This window comes from Musca domestica, unplaced genomic scaffold (assembly GCF_030504385.1).
Source record: "Musca domestica strain aabys unplaced genomic scaffold, Musca_domestica.polishedcontigs.V.1.1 78, whole genome shotgun sequence".
Taxonomy (NCBI): domain Eukaryota; kingdom Metazoa; phylum Arthropoda; class Insecta; order Diptera; family Muscidae; genus Musca; species Musca domestica.
Window position 1 is genome coordinate 843,711 of NW_026712403.1, and position 6,547 is coordinate 850,257.

The following is a 6,547-nucleotide window of genomic DNA, read 5'->3' on the forward strand; positions in this document are numbered from 1 at the left end:
TCGAGATCGATTAAGGCCTTCACATCTAGCGAAATCTCCTCCATATCATATCTTGATAAAGTATCAGGTACTATATTCTGGGTTCCTTTACGGTGCTCTATTTCAAAACAATATGCCTGCAACTGTAGGCTCCATCTAGCTAACCTTCCGCTCAGATGTGACATGAGCCATTTTAAACTGCTATGGTCCGTTATAACTGTGAAAGGCATCAATTCTATATATGGCCTGAATTTTTTAATTGCCATCACTACTGCCAAACACTCCCTCTCAGTCACCGAGTAATTTTTCTGAGCAGAAGTCAGCTTTTGCGAAAAATAAGCAATGGGATGCTCTCCACCCTCATCGTCTCTTTGAAATAATACTGCTCCTATTCCCAAGTCTGATGCATCGCTTTGTACATAGAAATGTCTGGTAAAGTCTGGGTGTGTCAGGACAGGACTACTTACAAGGGCTTGTTTCAATTTGTCAAATGCAACCTTGACCTCCTCTGTGAACGTGAATCGTTTTCCTTTCTTGAGGGTTTCAAAGATGGGAGCCGCAATAGTGGCAAAGTCGGCAATGAACCTTCGATACCACCCTGCCGTACCCATGAAACTCCTCACTTGCTTTGCTGTTTTCGGGTATGTAAACTTCACTATTGTTTCCACCTTTGCCGGGTCAGTTTTAAGTTTGCCACCTCCAACAATGTAACCCAAGTATCTAAGCTCTTTGAAGCAGAACTTCGACTTGGTTACATTTATTGTGAGTCCTGCTTTAGCCAAACAACCTGCCACCTGCTCTAACAATCCCAGGTGAGTGTCGAAGTCTGGCGAAACAACCAAAAGATCATCCAAGTAGACGAAAACTCTATCACGTAGTGCGCCAGGGATCACTTTATCCATTAAACGGCATAACCTTTGGGCTGCATTGCACAGACCAAAGGCCATGACGGTAAAATGGTAAAGCGGTCGTCCAGGCACTGTGAATGCAGTTTTCTCTCTACTTGAAGGATCTAGTGGAATTTGCCAGAACGCATCCTTCAGGTCGACACTAGAAATGAAATAGGTATCCCCCAGCCGACTGAGCAAACCTTCTATATGCGGCAATGGATAGGCGTCCTTGACCGTCAGTGCATTGAGTTTGCGAGCGTCCAGGCACAAACGGTTCTTTTCGCCCCTTCGGACTAGAGTAACCGGATGACTCCATGGACTTCCGCTCTCTTCAATAACACCTAGGTCTAGCATCCTATCCAATTCCGCATATATAAGTTTCTGCACAGCCGGGGAAACGGGATAATGCCTATCTTTCACCGGGGTTGCATCGCGGGTGTCGATTGAATGGACCTCAGCTTTAGTCTTTCCCAAGCCATACTTGGTAAAGCAAGGAAATTTGTCCTTCACTATTTGCAAACGAACTCGTTGCTCCTCGGACAAAGAATGGCTGTTAACATCACTGATCTCAGGCTCACCACAGAGACTCACTTCCTGGAGTGACAAACCGTCCACCTGAGCAAACATTTGGAAACGTTTCATGAAGTCTACCCCCAGAAACAACTCCCGACTCAGAGAAGGAACAAGATACAGGACGATAGAATGCTCCTGCTTCCTAAATTTTACATTAGTCGTCACCCTACCAACTATTTTATGTGGGCTTCCATCTGCGGTTTTAATAAAAGAATGGAAATGCTTGATTTCCAATCCCGCTCTCTCCACAAAACTAAGGCAATTTTTCCCCAGACAGGAAACGGAGGCTCCGCTATCTAGCAATCCCTCTATCTCTTCACCATTTATATGTAATTTTGTATATAGCCGATTATCTTCCCCTTCAAATATGGTAGCCGATGCTATCTCCTGCCGAATGCGTCTTCTCCTCTTATATCGTTCTCTAGCCTTTTTAATTTTATTGGAAACTTGACCAAAAATTCTTTCTCTCGCCTCGCAATATTCTCTTATTCGGATATGAAGCGGTTTCAACTCTCTCAATCTCGGTTTTACTTCTGATTTCTACTTTCTTGCTCTACATTCTTCAAAATAGAAACTTTAATACTGGAACTACTACTACTCTGCTCTGGGCTTAAACTGGGGTTGACCTCACCTGCCCAGACTGAGGTGGGTTCCTGTGCCGGTTTCCCTGACACTTCGGACAATCGGGGACGGTAACACCTTCTTGGCCACACCTATAGCAGAAAATCTTTCGAGGCTCCCGGTACTCCATCCAGCTATGACCCATAACACCGCAGTTCCAACATTTATACTTGGATGTCATGGTCACGGCATCAACTTCAATTTCACCTCGGGGTTCCTCTTCCGTCTGCCAATCGAGCTCGTGCACTTTCTGTGGTGTGTGGTATCGCTGCTGTCTTTGGGTCCATACAAGATTTTCGGCTTTCTTCACCTGCCTATAAAAATCACCCAAGCTATTTATCTGAGCCGAGAAGATCATTTGGGCTAAAGACGGCTTAAGGTTGCCTCTCATTATTTCCACTATCTCGTGCTCCCTGTATGGCGACTTTTGCTGTGTCCGTAGCCGCAGTACATCATTATAAAAATCTTCAAAATTCTCGTGTGGTAGTTGACGCCGATTTAAAATCTGCATTTGAAGCTGGAATTCATTTTCAAATCTTTGGTACTGCGCCAACAAAGCACTTTCCAACTCCTTCCATGTGCGAAACTGGACCAATTTCCTGTGGTTCCAATACCAATCGAGAGCTGGCTTTTCCAAAAGTTGGTGAAATTTGGTAATCAATACCTCATCTGGGCAATTATAATCTTTTTTAAGTTCACCCACTCTGAAGATGAATTCTTGGACGATCATGGTTTTGTCGGTACCATCAAAAGATACTCCCCATTTCGCCAAATTAAAACGCCCGGAGATTTCTGAGACGATACTGCTTGGATGTGGACTGGTATGTGTCTCGTGTGGCTCTGTCCGCATGCCTCTGCTGTACGTATTAGGCAACCTCTCGGTCGGCAGTATTGGGTGAGTTTGGACTCCGGCGACTGGTGGTGGTACCGATAAGCTGGTTGGTGGTTGTGCTGGTGCACCACTTGATGAGAACCCTGGTGGCGGTTGGTTAAAGGGACCAAGTGACAATGGTCTAGGATCGTGAATCGGTGGTGGATTTACTCGCTCCGGATATGGTAGTGTGTAACCCCTTGCTAAATTAGGCTGCTGAGACGTTAAGCCTGACGCCAATGCATGTGAAGACAGAATGACTGGTGCCGATGAATTGGACATTGATGATGAAACACCTTGAGCTGGGACGTCCCCATGTGCTAAATGTGCAATATGCGAAGCAATGGGACCACTATGCGCGGCAGTTGTAACTTGTTGTGCGTTAGAAGGTGCGCTGTGAACCGCGGTAACAACACTGCTTACGGCTGTAGCTTCGGAAGTGGTTACCACACCATTTTGCCCTAATATCGGTCTACCTGCCAAACTTGCACTCGCAGTTCTAGTAAGAGGCATATTGCTACTTGATCTAACAAAATTAGTAAACAAAAAACTCCGAAAAAGCGAAAAAAATCAAAATGAAGTCTGTCAAAAGATTTTGCTCGAAAGTAAACCACACGGTTTCAATTAAAGAAAAAATAAAATAAAAACAATTGTGGTAAGTAAAATAAAAAAATAAATTCAATGTAATTCAGTTCTTTCACAATTAATTCACACTTTTCACTTTTACAGGTTATTATGTACGGCATACAAATTCTACTATCCGGCAGAATAATTTTGATGAAACAAACTGGAAAAATTCAAATACTGTTAGGTGGTGGATTTCTGGTCAAAATAGTGGTAAGTCAAGGTCAAATAAACTGTTCCTGTATGAATTTTAATATGTTTCACTTTTTACAGGGATTTGGTGAGTTACACTGGCAAAACTGTGGAATTTAAAACTAAAAATGAACTGCGAAAAATGGAATATGGAAAAGGCGGCTTGCACAGACATCCCTCAAGAAGTTCCATGACAATACGACCACTGGTCGGAAGCCAAAATTGTCGCAGGACCAATGGAAACTCTGGGTAAGTCTGTGATCAGCTACCAAATTCCGGGTACTGAAATTAAACATAGACGGACAGAAACTACAATCTAAAAAAAAAAACTAATTCGTTTGAGACTACCAATTCTCATTTGCATAGCAGCGCGTCACCTGCCTTCTTATAGGCTGTTTGGACGGGTCTCCACAAATGAGAACTGATAAACCAGACGAATTTCTTCAACGATATAACTTTAAGAAATCTGAAATTTTAACTTTACTAAAATATGAAAGTTTATTAAAATGCTAGTGCAATTAGAAGTATTAAACTAGAACGACTAAGCCACTAGAAAAAAAATAATAAAAATCATATTTTTCCCAAATATAAATGATGTTTACCCGAGTCTTCGATGAAGCAACGCGTCAGGACTCTTAATTAAACCTAGACGGGACTCATTAAAGATTCATGGTAAACACATTTATACACTACGACTAAAAATTATTAAAAACTAACATGTCTCAGGCCCCACGTTCTGGGCGCCATTTTGTAACAACCGTGTTCAAGAAAAACGAAATGAAATCGCTGTGTTGACCATTAAGTGGCGTTGCCGGTATGCTGGCGTTTAGCGCGGCTATGGCTCGTCGGATTGGGGGTTGGTTCTTGCCACTTGCAGATCTTTTCGGTTGAACAAACAAAAAATCATACCGGACTTCAAACTAAATTAAAAAAAAGGGGGGTAAAAAGAAGCCTGAAACATGTCAACAAAAAAAATTGAAAAGAAGAAAACGTTCACCTAACTGCAACCAAATCCCAAAATAACATTAGTTTTTTTTTCACAGAAACAGTGCTCCTGGCGGCTGACCAGCCAGGAGATAGCCCTCCCTCCGAGAACACCTCTCGCCATGACGTCTACTCATACTGGACGTCCCAGATCTGACCCTTGACTTACCATATTTTATCCCATCCCTACCACCTTTTTAATAGGGCTTTAAGCCGAAGACATTTTTATCTTTTCAGGTTTAATCCTGTACATATTTATTAAAACTATATTACATATTTGGCAAAAAAAAACAATTCATTCCATTGTAATTTGAATCAAAATCTAACAATTTACAGCGAATTATAATATAAAAATTTCAGAAAAAAACAAAGAATTGCCAATAAAAATCAATTTTCGAAAGTAATCTTTTCTTTTTGTACTTTTAGGGCTTAACGGCGGGCACCCAGGGTGTAGAACCTTGACGGCAGCTTGTGACTAAGGCTTTTTCCCAAAACGTAAGTATGTACGAATTAGTTCGTGTTTCAGCTTTTTAATTATATTCCTCGGTCAGAATGTAAATAATAATTTTCTTGCTTTCAATTCCAGATGAGGACGAACAAAGGAATGTAGGTCGATACCACATTACAACGACGATCTAAACAATGCCTGGTAACCTAACCTTGAATTGAGCTCAGTTCAATGTCGCGTACCTGCATACCAACACAAAGTAAGTAAAAAAATTAATATTAACTCGTTTGTTCACCCTTTTTATTTATTTATTCTTTTCAGGAAAAACTGCGGAATTTAATTATGTAGCTTAGTCGTCCGTCTGTCTGTCCGGAGTTAAATAAGTTGCAGTGTCAATTGGGAATGATACCAAGCCACGCTGGAGCAGCAATGGCGTAAACTCTGCGCCTCCCTCGATGGATTGGATGGGCGATGGTGTGGCTTGTAGGCTCCAATTCCTCATGAATTTTTAGGTTTAAGATTTATATTCATTGCTTTAGAATTTTAGTCAATTGTTTTGGTTTTTTTTTTCAATATTGTTACATTGTTTTCAAACTTTGTTTAATTTTAAAAAAAGTTCAATTTTCTTTTAATTTTCAATTTTTATGAAAACTATTTGTTTTGTTATAAATTTCCTTTCAATTTTTAGCCTTTTTTTCGTTTAATGTTGCTTAATTATTTAATGGCTTCATATTTTCTTTAAAATAGATTGTATTTTGTGTTGTTTGTGTATGTGTTTCAACAAATAAACCAGATGAATTCACTTCTCAAAAACTTTGGTTGTTTTTTTTTTCTTCGACGGTTACAGGGAGCCACGCATCCAATCTTCTTCGCAGGCAAAATCAAAAAGGAAAGATTTTTCTTACAATTTTTGCCAGGAAATTCTGGCTGCCATTTTCCTCGCTTAATTTTTCCATTTTCTTTTTACATTATTCCCTAATATTGACATTTAAGTAATTGGAATAATCAGCTGTTTTTTAGTAATTGTTCTTCTTCTTCTTCTAGCTATCAATTATTTTCAGGGTTACCCCTTTTAAAGGCGCACACCACACTCCTTCTGGTACTTCCCCCACAAATGGTCGAAATTTTCAAAAATATATATGTTTTGCACAGAAAGAGAAACGATAATCCGATTTTGCTCCAACTTTGCAAATCTTAATATTTTCGTTAGTGCTAGGTCTGGTGCGAAAACGGACAATATCGGCTACTCCTTATGGTACCTCCCCCACATAGAGTCAAAATTTTAAATTATAACAACTCTCATTAAAAATGTGATGTAAGAGTCCGATTGTCTTAAAATTTCGCAGACCCTAATATATATATTAA

At 40.3% G+C, this 6,547-nt stretch overlaps 1 long non-coding RNA gene across 1 annotated transcript; it reads left to right on the plus strand.

Moving 5' to 3' along the window:
* The first annotated feature begins 4,277 nt into the window (after window positions 1-4,277).
* LOC131806519 (uncharacterized) lies at window positions 4,278-5,441 on the plus strand. Its single transcript, XR_009344070.1, has 2 exons — window positions 4,278-5,229; window positions 5,321-5,441. It is a non-coding gene; the product is annotated as an uncharacterized LOC131806519 (long non-coding RNA).
* The last annotated feature ends 1,106 nt before the right edge of the window (window positions 5,442-6,547 follow it).